The sequence below is a fragment of the Macaca nemestrina genome, chromosome 5 (assembly GCF_043159975.1).
Source record: "Macaca nemestrina isolate mMacNem1 chromosome 5, mMacNem.hap1, whole genome shotgun sequence".
In the NCBI taxonomy this organism is placed as follows: domain Eukaryota; kingdom Metazoa; phylum Chordata; class Mammalia; order Primates; family Cercopithecidae; genus Macaca; species Macaca nemestrina.
Window position 1 is genome coordinate 69,533,486 of NC_092129.1, and position 14,095 is coordinate 69,547,580.

At 43.3% G+C, this 14,095-nt stretch overlaps 1 long non-coding RNA gene across 1 annotated transcript; it reads right to left on the reverse strand.

Annotated features, from left to right (window-relative positions):
• Positions 1–9,092: 9,092 nt before the first annotated feature.
• On the reverse strand, positions 9,093–11,928 carry LOC105489033 (uncharacterized). The gene is made up of 3 exons (XR_011623459.1): positions 11,714–11,928; positions 11,370–11,442; positions 9,093–9,799 (listed from the first exon to the last, which is right to left on the reverse strand). It is a non-coding gene; the product is annotated as an uncharacterized lncRNA (long non-coding RNA).
• Positions 11,929–14,095: the final 2,167 nt, after the last annotated feature.

A 14,095-nucleotide genomic window follows, 5' to 3' on the forward strand; every position in this document is an offset into this window, starting at 1 on the left:
TCACCATATAATGTTGATCCTGGAAGATATGCTCTATCACCACAACCTCCCTATGATGCAAGGAGGAAGTTGGGTTTTTAAAGACATGAAAACTGATGCAGAGAAAAAAATGTTAGCGAATTGCTTATCTGAATATCTGCTTATTTTGCTGGACTCCTAATATCCAAGTTCTACCATTACTTTTTGAAGGGTAACAACTTAGCAATAAAATATTTGCTTAAATTTGAGAATATCTTTTATCTCCTTTTCAAAACTACTAATAACTCATTGCATGCCAAAATGACACTGAATCTAGAATCTAATTAAAAATCCCATCTGACTTAGAGTATAGTGACACACAGATTAATACTTAGTAAGTATATCAAACAGGGTTTATTTTATTCATTAATGCATTCATCAAATATTTCTCAAGTACCTGCATAGATCAAATATTGTTCTAGTTGCTGGGGATGTAATAATGAACAATAAATAACTGACATTTTCCCTACAATCACGGAGCTTATGGTCTAATATGGATATAAGCATTAACCAAAAATCACACAATGACAAAATGTGATAAATGCCCTGACATGAGAGATCTAGAGATCTGGATAAGAATGAAGATTAACATGGAAAGGGGATGGGGCAAGTGAACACCCCAGGCTGAAGTAACAGTGGGTGCAAAGGTCCTGTGGCATGTTCAAAGAACTGAAAAAAGGCTCAAGAGACTGGGGCAAAGAAAGTGTAGGACAGACAAGGTAATCATGGGCCATGGAGGGCCTTTTAGGTCATGTTATTGATTTAGCTTTAAGAGCAATGGAAAAGCCATGTTTTAAGCCAAGAAGGAGATGTTGGTAGATGGGTGTGATCGTATTTTCTCTTTGGCTGCACTGTGAAGAATATTACTAAAGAAGAGTAAGAGTAGATTAAGGAGGACCAGTTAAGAGACCACTGAGGGCAGGGAGCAGTGGCTCACGTCTGTAATCCCAGCACTTTGGGAGGCTGAGGTGGGTGGATCATGAGGTCAGGAGATCGAGACCATCCTGGCTAACACAGTGAAACCCCATCTCTACTAAAAATATAAAAAATTAGCTGGGGCGTGGTGGTGGGCACCTGTAGTCCCAGCTACTCAGGAGGCTGAGGCAGGAGAATGGTGTGAAGTCGGGAGGTGGAGTTTGTAAGTGAGCTGACACTGCACCACTGCACTCCAGCCTGGGCCACAGAGCGAGACTCTGTCTCATTAAAAAAAAAAAAAAGAGAGAGAGAGAGACCATTGAACTCCAGTGAGACATGATGGTGGCTTGGATTGAAGTGGTGACTATGGAAACAAAGAAGTGTGGGAAAGTTTGTGAGATACAGGTGGGTGGATAGGAATTGGTGGTAAGGACAAGAAGGCTCTATTCTTCCAGCTTGTATGGATGAAAGAGAATCATTCAGCAAGGTAGGAAACCTTAGCAGAGGAACCAGGCTCAGCAGAAGACCATGCAGTTTTGATCATGTTGAATTTGAAGTCACCCTAAAGGAGATGTTGAATAAGCAGTCAGACCCATAGGTCTGGAGTTGAACGAGGGGTCTGGGCTGAAGGTACAAATTTGGAAGACAATGGTATATTGTAATTGAAAACATAGGCACACATGGAATTATCCCGGAGGCGTGTGCAAAGAAGGAAAGAAGTCCTAGGCAGTGCCTCTCAACGTTAATGGCTAGTGAGAAGAGGAAAAACTCATAAGGAAAAAGGGCGGCCAGAGGTGTATTGGGGAAAGAATAGGAGATTTATGGCAGCATGCAGTCAAATAACTGTGTTGAACGCTGCTGAGAAGTCAAGAGCCTGAAAAAATGTATATAGATTTACTAACATGGAGATTATTGCAGCTGGTTTTAATAGGATGATGAGGGCAACAGCCACATGGAATGGGTTGAGTGGTGAACAGGAGGTGGAGACAGCAGGTGAAGACAGGTCTTGAGAAGTCTGGCTCTGAACGAGAGGAAAGAAATGGGATGAGCTCAAGGGATACAGGTGGTCAAGGTTAAAATAATCAATATATCATACAGAATGACAGGCAAATATATCAAAAGACTATCATATGCAACACTACATGCTTGAAATGTGTGATGTCAAATAATTCAAGTACATGCATTAAAATACATCCAACTGCATTTCTATAGTAGAGGTTTTTTTTTTTTTTTTTTTTTTTTTTTGACCTATCTTTAAGTAAATGGAATCTTTTTATTAAAGGACGTTCCATCTACAATCCCAATCTGTAAAACAGAGCAAAGTGGAGGTGATCCTCATGGCACCTGCACAAAGGACTGTGACCCACTCTGTACAAACCAATGTCCTTTGAAAAGGCTGTAGCGAGGTGGCACACCTGTTATTAAGTTGATATTCAACAATGACTTCCCTTGAAATGTATTTATTTGAGGTAACTGACAAAGATACATAAAATACAAAAGAATAAAAGAGAAAGGAATTAGAGCAAAGTTAGCCATTAGAATAGTGTATCCAAATCTACACTAGCTAATTCTGTACAGATGTCAGACAGGTGAGAATTCTGTCTCTAAGCTTCCCGGCAGCGAAAGCAAAGACATATGCAAGGTTCCTCACAGTGTCCTTAAGGTAAGATGCCCAGCTGTTCAAGAAGGTAGCTTTTCATGATAAGGAGGCCCCGAGAAAGCCGTCTCATATGGGAAAGCTAGTATAATGGACGACATCCTCAACAATACCTTCTTCAATAGATACAGTGACACATTTTGTGCAACCGTTTCTTATTTTTCTCAAGAGGAAATAATGGTATAACATCAAAGTTCAGTCTAATAAAAGGGATTTTTTTTGTGAGATTAAGGAAATATGGCAGAGAGGGCAAATTTCTGAATATCCAAGATGCAGCCCTTTAATGATATTGTAAACCTCCCTTTTTCTCCCCAATAACAAGCAGGCTTACCTTTTCTGAAACGAAAGCCAAAACCTTTAAATTTTTTTCATTTGTACAAAAGTAATGTACATTTATTATGAAAATGCTAATAATTCTGAAATTTATAAACACAAAAATATAATTTCTAGTAATCCCATCCATCAAGGTAACCACTATTTTCAGTTCCATTATATTCTCTTGAGATTTTTGAATATATGTACGGCACTCATTTTTGTACATATTTACAAAATGGGATCATACCCTATCTAATGTATAGAACCTTATATTTTAGTGACTGTGGATTAGCTCATTACATGAATGTAAAATACTTATTTAATCAACCACCTATTGATGGATATTTGGGTGTTTCCATCTGTCTCACTATTAAAAATAAAGCTTTAATGAATCTTTAGTAGGCAAAATTTTAACATCTTACCAGGTTTTTTCCAGGCCTCTCAGGATGCCCTATCCAAACCTCTTCCTGGTAACAGACCTGATTTTAGCTCATCTGTTTTCCAGCTTTACCTTCACAGAGTTATCTCGTGCTTCATTTCTTAAGGACCCGACCTCTCTCCAATGACTCATAGCTTAGAAGAAAACAATTCCCTACTGAAAGTCACTGAGCACTGATGGCCTTGGGTTTATTCTCCCAGTTATTAATACATTTCCATTGCAGTAGTGTCCTTCCAGAAGCAACGCTCCCTTCACTTGCAGACAGAAATCTTTTTTTAAAAAAATTAAATTTTTAAAAAATGGGTTCTTGCTATGTTGCCCAGGTTGTTCTCAACTCCTGGGCTCTAATCCTCCTGCCTCAGCCTTCTGAGTAGCTGTGATTACAGGTGTGAGCTACTGTGCCTGGCTAGACAGGAACCTTTTGAAAGTGAGAGTTAGGTGGGCAGGTGAGGTAACTTAGGTCAGATATATTGAGTCAGCTGCCTAGAAATGGAGCCAGTTTTGCAAGTGTTCACAAACATGCTGTTGTCTTACCTGGAAGGCTGCATGGCACAGTGTTGAAAGGTGACAATTCTGGAGCCCAGCTGCCTGCGTTTGTCATCCTGACTCCCGTGCTCGCCGTGTGTGACCTTAGACAACTTATCTTCTCTCTGCCTCAGTTTTCTTACCTCTAAATTAGATAAAAGGCTGGGAATGGTGGCTCACACCTGTAATCCCAGTACCTTGGGAGGCTGAGGTGGGTGGATCACCTGAGCTCAGGAGTTTGAGACCAGCCTGACCAACATGACAATACCTCATCTCTACTAAAAATATAAAAATTGGCAGGGCATGGTGGCGAAAGCCTGTAATCCCAGCTACTTTGGGGGCTGAGGCAGGATAATCGCTTGAACTTGGGAAGCAGAGGTTGCAGTGAGCCGAGATCACGTCACTGCACTTCAGCCTGGGCAACAGAGTGAGACTCTGTTCTCAAAATAAATAAATAAATAAATAATTAAATAAATAAAGAGGAGGACGAAATGCATTAATAACTGCAAAGCTTATAGAGCATAACTGGCATAGAGTCTATGTAAGCATTTACAAAATAAGTATAATCTATTGTCAACCTACCACACACTGATTCAGACACATCAAGCCCCTCCTACCCTCAGGCTGCTCTTAAACGGGGCCCAGGCTGAGGGCTGAGGGTTTGTAGCAATCAAGGCCCAATTTTTCTATGGCTAATCAGCTCAAAGGCTGCTCATCTAGTTCTCCATTCATTCACACACCCACCGCTATACCCAATGCTTTATTTCCATTGAACACAGCTTCATATAGGCCATTGAAAGCTCTTTTATTCTATTAGTATGAAAATTACTATTCCTTTGGGTGAATTTATAACAGGTTAGAAATTAGTTTAATAAATATTTACTATTGATAAATTTGTAATAGGTCAAATACCCTGGATGCTAGAGAATGGGCACTACTGAGTTACATTTTATTAATTTACTTATCATATGACTTTTTTTTTTTTTTGAGACGGAGTCTTGCTCTGTCTCCCAGGCTGGAGTGCAGTGGCGCAATCTTGTCCCACTGCAAGCTCTGCCTCCCAGGTTCACGCCATTCTCCTGCCTCAGCCTCCCAAGCAGCTGGGACCACAGGCGCCCGCCACCACGCCCAGCTAATTTTTTGTATTTTTAGTAGAAACGGGGTTTCACCATGTTAGCCAGGATGGTCTCGATCTCCTGACCTCATGATCCACCCACCTTGGCCTCCCAAAGTGCTGTGATTACAGGCGTGAGCCACCGTGCCCGGCCCATATGACTTTTTAAATTCCCAATTTAGTTTGAAAACAGACTTGAAGTGGCTTGACAAATACCACATGAAGAACAAAAAATACTCCAACAGTGTGCCTGTAAGGACAGAGACACTTTTCAAAGCAAATCCTAATTCTGCAGTGGATTTTACTAGGCTTTTTTCCAAATCAGCCTATTAAATTAGTTTCATTATTTTTTGGTGAAGAAAGACTCAACAATAACCACCTTTATTCACCTACAGAAGCGTCTTCTAGAAACAGCACAGTGAGTGCTTACAGACAATGATCTTGTCATGCTCCACCTAGTCTTCCACAGCGGCCATCACCAGGTGCTTCGGAAAGACTGAAAATACCAAAAATATTCATAAATATACAAAGTTAGCTCAGTGATTTCTTCTGGGAGTGTCTTCTGGGCTATAATGGCTGCCCACTTTGCAACCTGAACTATGAGGCAGTTTTTGCTCACGTAACTAGCTCTAGTTACAGAATTCTTGTCCAGCAATTGCCATTATGCATATGAAACTGTGATTTTTACAAGCCACAATCAACCCTGTTACACACTGAACAATGAGAACACATGGACACAGGGAGGGGAACATAACACACAGGGGCCTGTCGGGGGGTAGGGGGCTAGGGGAGGAATGGCATTAGGAGAAGTACCTAATGTAGATGATGGGTTGATGGGTGTAGCAAACCACCATGGCCTGTGTATACCTATGTAACAAACCTGCAAGTTCTGCACATGTATCCCAGAACTTAAAGTATAATAGAAATAAAAACATACCTTGTATTAATGTTTAGTTTTGCTTTTTTGTGGTCTGATATATGGCAATAGCTCATTATTATCTAAAGCTAATATGACTGTATTGAAACTAAATTACGTTTACTTGTCTTTACAGTGTGAGAAGAAAAGACGCTTCCATCCCCTCCTTTGGGAGAAAATATCTTAAAGTTTTTCATTAGTTAGGGAGTTAAATGCATAAACAAATACAGAAAGCATTATCTTGTAAGTGTTGCCATTTTGATAGCCAATCAGTTAGTTTCAAGAATGAGAGTCAACATCTCAAGTTCAATTAGAAAAATTTTCTGAAAGTGTTTGTTCTAAAGATTCCCTAAAGAAAAGTATTTTTGGCTCAAGTGAAGGTAGGGCTGTAACTTTTTTGTATCTGTATTCCCTGTCACTGCCAAGACATGATAGATGCTCAGTAACTGCTGAACTCAATAAATTGTTAAGAATTGGTGAAAATCTTGTTTTAGTGACTTGCCCTAAAAGCGAGAACACGGACTTTGAAGTCCAGCATGCCTCAGTTCAAAATAGGTCTCTCTCGCTTGCCATAAGACTGGGCAGCTGAATTATCACGTGACCTCCAGTCTCCTCATCAATGAAACGAGAGCAAAAAGACCAATATCTCTGGGCTTCTGGGGAGAACAGTCACAATGGATATTGGTTACCCAATGTGAAGAAAAGGAGGCTATGGTTATGAGGATTATAAGATAAGGTCTTGACCATCATCATCAGAAAATGAGTTTTTCTCTAACAGTGACAATCAATCCCCACTTCCTTCCTTTGTTATTCTCTCTGTTGATATTTAGTTCAATTTCCTGCTTTACGGCAAAATATTGCACCTAATGGTCTCTTTCTGATGTTTGATGAGGAGCCCCACAGTAATTATTCATCCTAAACATCACGTAGGATTATTGAGTAAATGGTCATATGGAAAGTGTGAGAAACTGGGTTAAATGTGTATTGGACCCAATACACTCTGCAAGATGTTTTATTATTTGTTTACTTTTCTTCAAAAGCAACGTTATCAGTTTGATTCCTTTAGATTGCCTAACTTCTTTCTCCTCAAAGTAAGGGGCAGAACACATTTAAGTCAGTGATCTTATTGGTGAGTCTGGGGAATACAGTGGATATACCAGCTTGATACACTACCCAGGACTGAGCTGTTGCTTTGTAAGTGGGTGGAAAAGGCTTCAACCTGCTCTGGTGCCTAAGAGGCAGAATCTCAGATAAGGGTGGACAGACCATGCAAACAGGTGCTTCACACACAAATCACAGGGAAAGCCTCCGGATGTGAAGTATGAAAAGAACTGCTCACCACCCAGTGGCGTTATCAGCGACGGGGCGTGTGCATGCACATAGGGCTCTTTGTGGGCCATCCTTGGGGGTGTCTTTGAATTACCAAGGACAGGACACTAGCAGAAGGGGTCGGCAAACACCTTCTGCATTCTTGAGCTGAATTGGAAGGATGAGAGGTTCCGAGGTAGCCGGAGGGGAAAAGATGTTCAGCTAGAGAGAAGTTAGGAAGTTTTCAGCACTCTATCCCTCTACAAAGGCTTTGTGCAATATGAATGAGGGACGTTTCCTTGCACAACTGACCTTCTCATTGCTTGACATACAGTTGCCGATAAACCTGTCATCAGTGAGCTAATGAGCAGGCCCTTGTGCTGCTGCCTAGCATAGACAAGAGCCACAGGCACACCGTGATGCTTTTGGAGCCTGCTTTTTCCAATTGAGGCATTTGAAATATGTCCTACACCATGGAACATTAGTGATATTTTGAAATGAAAAAAGGAGCTGTTTCTCCAGCTCAGGGCCCAGTATTGGTAGTAAGGCTGTTTCCTGTGATCCTCAGCAGGCAGGCATGTCACCTGCCTTTTCCTTCGTATTCCATTACATCTCCCGGAAATGACCTTGCCCTAGAGGCCTCGTTGTGTTTGAAGAAACATATCGTCCTCAGATCTGCAGCTTCAACACTGGGAAGCATCGCTCCAAGCAGTGGAGCTGGAGGAGTGCTCTGGAAAGCCAGCAGTAGAACATTCCTCGGTTTCCACCAAGACAGGCCTCGTAGAAAGGCCAGCCTCCAGGCCACATGCTTGCTTGGTCCTGGAGTCACTGAAGGCCTGTCTTGCTGGTCCAGTGCTCCTTCCTTTAGGCCAGGCTGTTTCCACACCTATGACCCGGTGTTAAAACCAGGCCCACGTGTTACCATGTGGGTCACAGAATGTAAAGTAGCCACCCCATTTTTTTGGATTGTTTCCTAATGTTCATGATTCCTGGCAACTGAAAAGTGCTTCCAGGGACAGGACTTACGGTGGGGCGGAAGAGGGAGGAGAGGAAAGTGATGTGAATACTGCTGACACCATGGAAAGGCTGCCAGGAGGGCCCCTGAATCAGTGGGAGTTCACCTTCCTTCCCGTCCCGCTCTCCAGGCCCCAGTGCTGGGGTCAGCAGTTCATGCATAAGAAATCAGGATTCTTTGGAGCAATTCATGCTGCCAAATGCACACTGACATTGCAGGCCAAACCCCACTCCGCATTTGAAGGTCACTTGGCCTGCATCAAGCACACTTGACAATTGCTCAAAGGGAAATGAGGGAATTGTTTTGTATGAATGAGTCAACTTACCTTCAATGAACACCACTGGAAATGAACCTGGCAATGACAGACGAGTTTGCCTGCCTTTACCTGAGCACTGTCATAAATTATGACATGTATTATGTACCTCTCAGCTTATGCTCTATGTCAAGTATGGGGAAGAAAATAATATAGTCTAGGCAATTTCAGCAAGACTGGGGGCAACATGTTAGGAGCATGTGTTCACATGTCAGCGACCTGCAGTAAGGAAGAGAGAAATGAACATAGTCCAAGGTGGGAGGTAACCAGCACCAACCCCTTCCTTGCCCTCATATGCCCACCCTTGGTGTTAACCTCTTCTAGGGGTGGCTGGCCACCATTACATATCCAACACACGGTACTGTGGACACTGGCAGGAGACCTGGGGCAGGCTGAGGGGATAAAGAGGTGCCCTGCAGAGCACGGCTAACCTGCACCAGGGACAATGAAGAGTTGGATATGCAGGTACCTGGATAAACATTGGAAAATACCTTCAGTTTGAGAAAATATTTACAAGTGATTCAGGGAAGAGGATGAGTCCATGATGCTGTGGGTAGTAAATTAACAACCATATATATTGTGTGCTGAGACAAAACAGGATTGGGAGAAGTCATTTTCATTTAAGAGAAAAGTGGGTTTTCCCCATCTTTTCCAACTTGTGCTGCAAGCTCCAATGATGCTGCTGGAGAAAAATTTCACTCATGGAGGTGTTGGCTACTTTGTATTGTACGGTGGTACAAGGTAGAGGTAACCTCAGAAACTCTGTCAGCCCTTTTATGATCTGTGTTAACTCCTTCCATCATGAAACTGGTGCCTTGGCAGAGGGATTCAAAATCCTCACTGGGTTTTCAAAAACATTTACCACTTAGACATAAATTTTCACCTGAAGTCAGATTACATAGCTATATGCACAAAGGGAGCGCCAGGTCTTTACAGTCATTTTCCCACTAATCCCCAACACATGCTCGGTAGGAGGGCAGGAAGAAGAAATCCAACCTCAACATCTGCAGAGAAGTCCAACGCTCTGCCAGAGACCCCTTGGGGTTGGCTGCTGCAGTCACCTGGTGGCCCTTCTGCCTGGCTCGATGGAAACCTGTGCACTCAGTCTTGGGGCTACAGACAACCTGATCCAGAAAAGGACTTCCTGCCAGCCTCTCCTTCTCTCCGCCTCCAACCTGGTATGCACAAGACTCCAAGAAAAATTAAAAATTGAATGTTCCTACTTCACAGCAGTTGAGGATTCATGGTATGACTTAAACCTCACCTAGAAAACCAGGAGAGAGAGAGAGAGTCAGGGTGAGTGTCTATCTCTTTTGACTTCTAAATCTGTGCCCTATGTTTTAGTCACCCTGCTCGATGCTTTGCACTGGAAATGAATTCTCTTGATTGTGCCAGATACCCACAATGCCATATGTGTGTGTGCGTGTGTGTGTGTGTGCGCGTGTATGTATGTTTGCATGTGTTATACGTGGGTGCATGTATGCGTGTGTGTGTGTACATGCTTGGGCATGCATGCAAATATCAGAGAGCCAAGGCCAGGCGTAGTGGCTCATGCCTGTAATCCCAGCACTTTGGGAGGCCAAGGTGGGTAGATCACCTAAGGTCAGGAGTTCGAGACCAGCCTGGCCAACATGGTGAAACCCTGTTTCTATTAAAAACACAAAACAATTAGCCAGGCATGGTGGTGCATGCCTGTAGTCCCAGCTACTCAGGAGGCTGAGGCAGTAGAATCACTTGAACCCAGGAGGTGGAGGCTGCAGTGAGCTGAGATCGCACCACTGCACTCCAGCCTGGGTGGCGAGTGAAACTTTGTCTAAAAATAATAATAATAATAACATTTTTAAAATTATATATTTTATACATATATAAAACCAGGGAGTCAAGTTTGCCTTCGAGATGCTGAGGAGAGAGTGCTCTAATCCCTCCCTGGTGTTGCCCTGCTGGAAAGAACTAGTGAGAGTGTGGGGAGGGGGAGGCTGATCATCATCAGGGAACCTGAATGAGGCCTGGCAGTGCCAGCCGGCTTGTAGGAGGAGAGGCGAAATCCTTCTAGAAGATTGCACTATTGTGGGCATGAGGGGAAGTGTGTACACATACTCCATTGTTCGAAGGGGGCCTGGAGAGTAATTGATCAAATTCTCTTTGGGTTGAGAACAAGGCACAGGCTCATGGCTCGTTTGCCTAAGACCACGCTGGGCGAAATCTATGGAAATTAGAGATCACAGATCTGAGGAATTAACAGAAAAACTGAGAGAAATTCTTGTGGAACTGAAAGCTGCTGTGATCAGCATGTGCTGTACATGGTGGAGGGCGCCACCTGTGACCAGGGCACAGAGGGCACAGATTCAGTGGGGCAGGGAGACCTTTTATGTTTTGCTCTAATCTCATTTCCTCACTAGGATCTCAAAACACAAGAGATCAGGCACACACATACAAAAAACAGGAAATAGATATGGAATATTTCAAGAATCAGTTATCAAGCTTGAGTTGTGCAGAGCTCTGACAGCCGGTGACCCTGGCTCTGCCCAGCCTCAGCCACCCGCTCCCTGCTCACACCTGTGACCTGACTTCACCACGAGGGCAGTCGCTCCAAGACCTGAGGTCTAGGCTCCTCACCATCACTCACTACTTCCCAGCATCACTGTCCATGATCATTACACCAACAACCCTTGAGCTTTGCCGGAACCCACAATCCAACATCTTTGCCCTCGTTTCCAGCCCACTCTTCAGCATCCTCAATTCCTTCTGCCCTAAGCAAAAATCCCATACCTTGTCACTGTAATTATCCCTTCTTGCATCCCAAACACCTGCTAATCTCCCTCCAGCTTACTCACCTGGAAATACCTCCACTCCTGGTAGCATCCAACTCCCTGCCTTCTCTTAGCCTCACCCAGGCAGCTGATGCAGCTGGAGACAAACACACAATATTGGTCAACACTGTCTAGCAGTCTTTTCATATTTCCTTAGAAAATTCATTCCCTGACTCCCCCAGACAACCCTCTCTTACCCTCTTCCTTCTCCTCAGTCCTTCAGCATCCCTGCCTTCCCAGCTGGAGGCCTTGTCTTTCATTTGGCTGAGATCACAGAAACCTCCAGAAGGCACGCTTTTCACCTTCCAGTGCTTAGACTCACCCATCTGACCACATACCTGTCTTTCCTTTTCACTAGATGAACTCACCAAGGCCAGCTCCCGAGTTCTAGGTTGGGTTCCTCAGACGTGGATCCGGAGATGAGGATTTGGGTGAAGCAGTTCTTAAGGAAATGCTCCCGGGAGAAACCAGGATTGGCATGGAGAAAGCACAAGGAGAGAGAAGAAACCAAGCAAGGGTGCAAATTTCAGACAAAATCCCTTGGGGCGTGGCTTCTGTTGGATCCTGCGGAACTCCAGATTTGTCCTGCCCGCAGGCCGGGGGCTGGACTCTCACTGGCCTGTATTTACCAGCCACTGGCCAAGGATCACCCAGGGGCATACACACCCCCAGGTATTTACGGCTTTGTGGGAGCAGGCAAAGGGCTCTATTAGCCTGAGGGCAGTGTTTGAAGAACTGTCGGTATGGGCCTTTAGAAGCAAAAGCACCAAAAGTATATCTATATATATATAATTATATTTGGGACATGCAGGAACATGATAAGTTGTATAAAAAGAAAAAGTGGAGTAAGAGAGATTGGAGGCAGGGGATTTAGGAGAGGAGAGCAGGTTCAGTGTCAAGTAGGGTGTTCAGGATAAGCCTCATTCAGAAGGTGACATCTGAGTGAAGACACGAATGAGGCAAAGGAACTAGTGAAGAAGATATCCTGGGAAGAGTGGCTCAGGCAGCAGGACCTGCTGCAGCAAAACCTCTCAGGCAGTAACACTCCTGGCAGTAACACTCTTGGCAATTGGGTAACCTGCTCATCCCATTTGCCTGGGACTTTCCGAGTTTACGCCAGCAGATTCCAGGTGCAGCATTTTGGCCAGCATAGCTGGGAAAGTAAGAGGAGGAAATAGGAGAAGAGGTCATGGAGGTTACAGGGAGGGTGGCCAGATTAGGTAGGATCTTGTAGAATAAATATTTGGCCCCGAGTAAAATGAAGAACAGAGCATGATGGGACCATTGTCTTCTTGCTCTCCATCTCCCTTCCTGCTTTGCTTTTGAAGCACTGATCACTGCTATTTGTCTATTTGCTTGTTTATTTTCGGATTCCCTGATTGAGATTCTCTGATCTGAGCCCTGATTGGTCCAGGAGGGCAGAGGGTGTCTATGTTGTGTTCATTTCTATGACCTCAACGCTGAGAACAGTACATGGTGCATAGCAGCTCGTTAATGAATATTGGTTACAGTGAACGAACGGGTGAATTTGGTATTAGATCCAGGAATCTGCCTGAACTGCCCCTGACAACTCCCTAACCCCTCTCAAACCAGGAGCCAGTGACTTGGAAGCTCTTTTCTCTTTGTCGTTGGGAGACAATGGGACCCCAAAGCACCTGGCACCCTGGTTTCCCCTCCAAGAGTACCTATCTCGATAGATTGACTTTTTTCTGAGTAGTGTCTTTCAGGACGAAATTGCCTCTCTAATGCCCTAGGCAGTCAGACCTGAGCCATTCTCAGTTACGATTGCAGCAAAGATTTGTGCTCAAAGAAATATCCAATTCACAAAAACCATCAGAAATATTGTATGAGGCTCACTTGAATCTTATAGCAAGATACACACTCTTCCAAAATGCCTCTGAGGAAAACATATAAGAGTTTCAAAATCAAACAGAAGTTAAATGTTGAGATATATTATGCCATTTGGTTGAAAACTCTAAAAGAATATTTCTTTTTCCAATCTGAACAGAAGATGCATTTCTAGTCATATTTCTTCAGTCCTTAAGTAGCCAAAACACTAAATATTTGTCAAAGACACTGCTGCTGCCTAAGCAATAAAAAATGGGGGTCTAAGGACTTCTTTTCCATTAAGGACTTCACTGGCAGTTTATTGACCTGACCTCACTGTGGATTCCATAGGAGATACACCAAGGAAAATGGGGTGATTAGTTTAGTCGTTCTTATTCCAACTGTATCTTTACTTCTACAGTAAAATTTGCCCACACTTTACCTTTACCACCCACATATTAATTCTAGCCTAATTGCCTGATGGCACATTATTTTCATAATATTGATTTTTCTTCTCATTTTAAGATTAGTGCATACACATAGTAAACATTTTTTTATTTGCTTGCTCCAATTCATTCCACTTATCCTGGCCACAGCCACAAGATAGAAGAATGAAGGAGCTTCTCAGTTCATTCGTATTGATGATGTTGTTTATGAAAATTTCATCTTTGGCTCTGTGTGGTGGCTCACACTTGTAACTCCAGCACTTTGGGAGGCCAAGGTAGGAGAATTGCTTAAGGCCAGGAATTGAAGGCCAGCCTGGGCAACACAGTGAGACTTCATGTCTTAAAAAAAAAAAAAAAAAATTAATTACATAAAGAAAAAGAAATTCCATCTGCTTTGGCATGTGGCCTTTTGTTATACTTAACATTCAGGAAATTCAGAAGCTTTTATGCTTGTATTACTTGGGGTGTGTGAGGACA